The following is a 6,844-nucleotide window of genomic DNA, read 5'->3' on the forward strand; positions in this document are numbered from 1 at the left end:
CACTCAGTTATCCTTATATATTTTGGCAATAATTAACATATCACACTTTAGTCACAAAACCTGAATTAAGGAACAGGAGTGCTGGATTGAGTAGCTCCACAGTTAATATAAATCAGGGCTGTATCATCTCCTGTACCTGGGCCATCTGAAAGACTAAGACAAGCCAGACAGGAATCTTTTCTGTGTAACTTTCAAGAGAATTCCAGAACTATTTGTGATTTTCCCAACACCATATACACCAATTTTAGAAATTATCCCTAGGTCAAGGATCCAATTATAAGAGTAGAACATCTATCTATTCTCTTTCACCTCCCTATCTGTTCTCTTTCTCTCTTTCACCTCTCTTTTTCTCTTGAACCCTCTGCTTAAAAAACCGAACACAACTTCCGTTTACCCATCACAAATCTGCATACTCAGGACATTTAATACCTCTTCACTTTCTCTGACTGTTACCATCCCCAAAATAAACATAACATTTGGTATCCCTTCAAATGCTAATCAATAACTCCAAAGAATTGAGGCACTGTGTCTTTAGCATAGTGCTTATTATAAGATTCTGTTCATAGTACAAATTGGTAAACTGAGGTAACCATTGAGGATTGAACAAAACCCATGGTACAGTCAGGTTTACAATGAGCTTTTTCTTACATTCAAACAATACTTAAAGCATATGTTTTAGCAGTAATTTACATAAAATCACATTTAAAGGAATATCATAAAGCATGTAGTATTACAGGGTCTATTTCTAATTTCAAGATTTGAAACCTTTTAAGCACTATAAACCTTAAAGCAAGCCTTTTGACCCACAGGCTGCTTATCTTATTTTCAAGACCAGGAAGTCAAATGTAATAATGAAGTTAGTCAATTTTAATATACTGAGATGAAAAACTATTTATAATTTTAAACCCCAAAAAACATTTTTGATCAATTTAAACACTTAAATCTATTATATTTTTTAAAACCTCTTTTGATGGAAAGATAAATAAGGAGGAAAACACTCTTGTGCAGAGATGGCAGGGACCCTGCACCCCTTAACTCAGGCAGGCTGTGAACAGGGAAACTCCCTTCCTGCCCCTGTAACAAAAGAGATACACCTCCAGCCACACCTTGATAGCCTAAGCCCAGAGGATCTCAGACAGACCTCCCCACTCACTGAATGCCTGAGTGCACCCCTATAACAACTATACTACAAAAAAACCAAAAACTGTTTTACAAGATATCCATGACTTTTCTATCAACTTTTACTTGCTTGAACATCTCCTTAAAACCTCTGAAGCATACAATTAAAATATATTCATCTTTAAACTCTTTAAGATCTTACTTATGTACTGTGCTACTATATCAGTTCTTAAGTATCAAAGTGGAACAATTAAAAGTATTTCTCTCTTTCTCCTTCCTTTTTGCAAGGAAGAGTTTATGAGCAATTTACCCTAAGGCTGCCTGGCTTGATTTAGGTTTTTATGACTTAATAACCTTGTCTCTTATCTCTCTTTACCAAGTGAGATAACCTACAATTTAAAATTTAGCATGTACCAAAATCTTCAAAATAAATTATTTTCAACAAACTTTATTTTGAATTCCACAACTTCCAAATAACTTTAAGTCCTTTAGTAACCTTTCAGTATGTAAACAACTGAATGTCAAAGCCATTTACTTTTATTCCTTTCAGACCTCTGTTTAAACCCGAATAGAACCTCCAGTTTAGACAGTGCAATATGCAAGAAGAGGCTCATTCTTTACTAGCAATAATAGCGAGGGTTGCTAGGCAGAGAGGCGTGCCTGGACTGACCCCTTGGATATGTTAGCCAAGGGTTTTTATAAGGTTTCTGGACAAAGGGGTCAGGAAGCATCTGGCAAACATCCATCAAAGGGGAAAAGGGGGGGTGTTAGGGTCAGGGGTCAGAAAGCCTCTGGTAAGATATTTATGTCTTGGGAACTTTCTTGCCTGGAAGTTGATTTTAGGCCTGTCAGGGGAAGATAAGAAAGACTGTACAGGGAAACTTTTGAGGCTAGGGGTTTCAGGAGACTGAACAAGGTGGGGGCCAGGAAGCAGCTTACCGAACGGGCTAGAAATAGTTCAGTAGCCTGTCAGGCTGATTTTTAAATCCAACAGTAGTTCTGTGTTTTTCCAAGTTGACATCAGGAAGAGGGGAGGGGTAAGAAGGGCTGATGGAAGGAGAGTGGTTAAAAAGGAGAATTTGAAATTCAAAAGTTTTTAAAATTAATGTTAAAAATTGTTTTACATATAAAGAAAAAATTTGAATAATTTTAAAATAAAAAATAAGAATTATTCTAAGGCTTGAAATATTTTCTAGGTTTGGAAGGAAATAGCTTTATCAATTTCATATTTAAGATAAACTTGAAGGGTTACATGTTAGGTAACAAAAAGATGGAGAACTAGCCACTTTCTGGGGTTCTCACAACTTCTCCAAAATAAGAATTATGTTTAAGAAATAAAGCAATTCAAGTTGCCTCCGTTGCCTAAGACTCAAAAAACCCTAGTGGCATCAAGCAGAAAAGCTGTTAAGAAAAAGAGTTAATCCTTTTGGTTTAACATGGTCACTCTGCACCCTCTTTCAAATTCCTGAAATCTTTTGCAGTTTCAGACATTTTCTATGTAGTATTTGGCTCTTGGCTCTCTGTAGTGGCAAATTATTATGGATTTATCTTTTTCCTGATTAAAGATTTGGTTCTCTTGCCCAAAATATTTCAAGAGTTCCACTTACACAGCCAATATGATAAGGTGAGTTTGGACTGGAACAAGGAGTTCCCATGGGCAATGAAAGAGGGGAAACTAGATATTAAGATATGGTCACCAGGAATTGGATTAGCTTGATTCCATAATTAAAATATACCCAAGTCGAGATGGCTTTTATGGAAGTTTATTTACAATTATAAAGGTTGAAGGTAGGGAAATAGAGAGAGAGAAACTCTGGCCCAGGCCAGAGGTCCAGACCTGATGAGAATTTAGAGGCCCCAGAAAAGGAGCACAGTGTTTGATTAAAAAAGGCTACTAGCCACAAGGCTTTTTACAATTAGAGAGGCAAGAGAGGCCTCCTTGAGAGTAGAGCCTCCAGAAATGCCAAGGGAGGAGAAAGGAAGTCAGCTTAACTTACCCACGTGACAATTCAGAGAGAAGCCACCTGAGGTCTCAGCAGAGATCCTTCATCACCAAGTTCAAAGCACCAACTCCCTTCATAGGAAGTTACCATCATATTTGAAAGATAGCAGCTTTCATCACTTCCTGAATTCACCTTTAATTTCAAGTGGACAAATGGCAGCCTCAAAACTGTTTTGGCAGTCCCTTGTTCTTGATTTGCTACTTATTGTCACATGTGGGTAAATAATCTTCCCCTCTCCTTCGTTGGGCAGGGTGACATTATTTCTGATGGCTAGAGTCTAACAATGAATGATGATGAACTAATTCCATTTACACAGCACCACACATCTGGAGGCTGCTAAGCAGGTAACCTAGAGAGCCAGAATTTTGAATCTCACTGTGGACTCCATTTATGTCAACCTAGAAAAACAAAGAACCACTAAAGTAGTCATCAAAACCAAATCTTGTATTTGTATCCCTAAGTTTTAGCACAGAGCTTAGCACATAGTAAGAACTTAATAAATGCTCCATATCTATCTATCTATCTATCTATCTATCTATCTATCTATCTATCTATCTATCTATTTATCTATCTATCTGTCTATCTATCTATCTATTATCCCTTATTCTCCTTTGGGGAATAGAAACATTTCCATACTTGCTTCTCCTAACAGGTATAGCCATATGCATAAAAGGTTACAGGCTGGAATTACTGATTGGAATATACATGTGTCAGGATCACTACCTTTTTTCCCAGAGGGGACAAAAATATTCTGCCAGTAAATTTCCTTGAAGAGGGAGAAATGGAATTTTAGTCTTCTCTGTTACTCAGGTTCAACTATACTTGACCATGGAAAATTGTTGGGTTTATTTATTGGTCCTCTCAGAAAGCAAGTGTCAAAAGAATTACCCATTTCCCTGTTTAACTCTTACCTTGTAGATCTACTCTCATGATTAGAGATAACTTTAGTCACCTGCTCTTTTTAGGCTCACTTTGAGACATTTTTCACTTTTCTTGTGTATAACTTTTATAAAATCCAAGATTTAAAATTTCTTGAGAGAAATTTCAGGAAAATAAGCTTGTTAACTCCTCAAATTAAAAAAGTGAACTATTTAGAGAAAGTGCCATAAAGAGGGCTACAGAAACCACACACTCCATTGAAGATCCAGAATGAACTTTGGATATAATTAATTGAACTAAAGGATGTTGAACACATTTATTCTGAATGTAAACTCTTATGCCAAAGGGGATTGCCCCCTAATTGGTTTTTTGTCAATGTGCCTACCAATCATTGGTTTTTTTCTCTTCCACTTTTATTTCACTCTTATCTCCAACTATTATAATTTTCTCTTAGAAAGTTCAATATTTTATGTATCTTTTGCTAGAAGATCTTTAGTGGTATAAGCTGGATATGTGAAATGATTCACTGGGGAGACTAGGCATGTAAATCTGGGAGATTTCAACATGCTTATTTACCAATAGAATCACTGGGGTGGGGGAGAGGATTGTGAAGAAAGAATTACACTCTCTTAGTTTATTTTTAATGTAATTAATCAACAGCCTTTAATTTAATCAAATCAAAAATTTAAAGTGCCCCTACTTAGCACTTGGTAAGTCACTAGGTAAGAGAGCTCACAAGTCACTTACTAGTTCATATCCTCAAAGGCCACAAGCACTGCCCCTACCCTTGGAGACTGAGCTGGACTTCTTCAGATCAACACTTAGACTGGTTGGGCTAGAAAAGGCTCTGTCTCCTTCCCACATTTCTTACTTTCAGTATCTTTACCTTGTTGTTGTAAATAAAAACTGCTAACAGTCATTTTTACTTAAGGGCTAATATTTTATAAATGGTAACCACAATCTCACTTTTGCAACTCTCATATTGAGTCAAACCTTATTTTAATTCTTACACTTGGTAGTCATTTACAGCTTCCTTTCAAGTTTTGAAACTATAGTCAAATCAATTTTTTCATTATTTCAGAACAGATGCATCAATCTGATCCTAGATATCTCTACTCACCATCCATTTAACTTTCCATACCAAAATATTTTTCCTAGTCATTTCTCACTTCCACATGTTTCTTTTCTTCCTGTCAGAATGTGAACTTTTGAGGACAAAGATTTTCTTTACTTTGGTCTTTGTGTCATCAACATGTAATATAGTAAGAAAATTCATTTTTATTCACTCAATTATCCATCCAATCATTCATTCAAATGATTGTGATTGTACTTCCTCATCCAGAGCACATGAGATGCCCATGTTCAGTGGTCATATTGAGATAGACTGGTCTCCCAACCATTTACTTTTGGTAATCCCAAGGTTTGTATGTTTCATTCTCTGATTTATTTAACTCCACATACTAAAATGATTACTTACATCTCTCATGTCTCAAGCTTAGTGACCTATGAGTTACTTTATAACTATGATGATCACTTACATAAAACTTTCTGTGAGGGAATTCATAGAGAGATTCAAGTCCACTTGCATTCTGAGTGGAAGAGTTATGTTTGTATATTTCTGAATATTATGTAAATGTACACTTTTCACTTTCTTGGATACCAGTTTACTTCTCTATAAAATGAAAGTGTTTAATCAGATTATCTCCAGAATCTCTGGTAGCTCTAAATTCTTTACTGCAATCATTAATAGAGCAAATGTTTATCCCCAGAGCATGGTATTATAGGCTTACTCAAGTATATGAATAATATGTACTTGAGTAATACTCAAGAATATGAGTCGAAATGTATTTAAAATACTAATCATGGGATGGGAGAAATCTATCAAATCTATGTGGCCTCCCAGGCTCCTTTTATCTCTGAGGCTATAATGCTATGATCCTGTTCAGAGTGCAGCCAGAAATAGGAGAGGATATTTGTGAGCATGGAACATATAATTGATCTTCACAATATTTTATTCTGATTATCCTGGCTTGCACTGCACCTGATTTAGAGAAGTGCAAAGACATCAAGATCATCACTCTTGTAGGCTACCAGGGAAATAGCCGTCATTGAAGGTTTTTTTTAATTAAAATTTATTAATTTGATACATTAAAATACCCAAGTAACTTCCTCTCTCTCCTCTCCTTTCCTCATTAGAGAAGGCATCATTTGACCAAAAAATTTCTGTATATTTAAAACTCTATCTTATTTCTATTTATCAGTTCTTCCTCAGAAGGTGGGCATACACAAATCATTCTTCAAACAATATTTCTCTTTCTGTATATAACAGTGATGGTAAACCTAGGACATGCATAGTCATTTTTGATAACGTGGCTGCATGACAGAGAAGTATGTGGTCAATGCTGAGGATGAAACATTTCCTGTAGTGTAGTGTAGACACTCTGTGTACTATAGATGACAATTCTACCTATATAACTTTGACTATTTTGGTTTATTAAATGCAGTTATATATTACAATTTTACATTTTTGTTATTTAAACTATAAATATAGTGAAATTATGTTGTTTTTTTCCTTGATGTGGCACACCCAAGAAGTTATGCTCATTTTTGGGGTGAATTTTGACACACCAAGTTCAAAAGGTTGCCCATCACTGGTATATAATGTTCTCTTAGTTCTGCTCATTTCATTCTTCATAACTTCATTTTAGCCTTTCCTTATTTTTAATTAACTTTTTTATTTTATCATTTGGCACAGTAGTATTCTACAACAATCATATACCACAACTTGTTTAGCTTTTCCCCAATAGATGAATATCCTTTCTTCTAGTTGTTTGCCATCACAA

Source organism: Gracilinanus agilis, chromosome 1 (genome assembly GCF_016433145.1).
Source record: "Gracilinanus agilis isolate LMUSP501 chromosome 1, AgileGrace, whole genome shotgun sequence".
NCBI lineage: Eukaryota > Metazoa > Chordata > Mammalia > Didelphimorphia > Didelphidae > Gracilinanus > Gracilinanus agilis.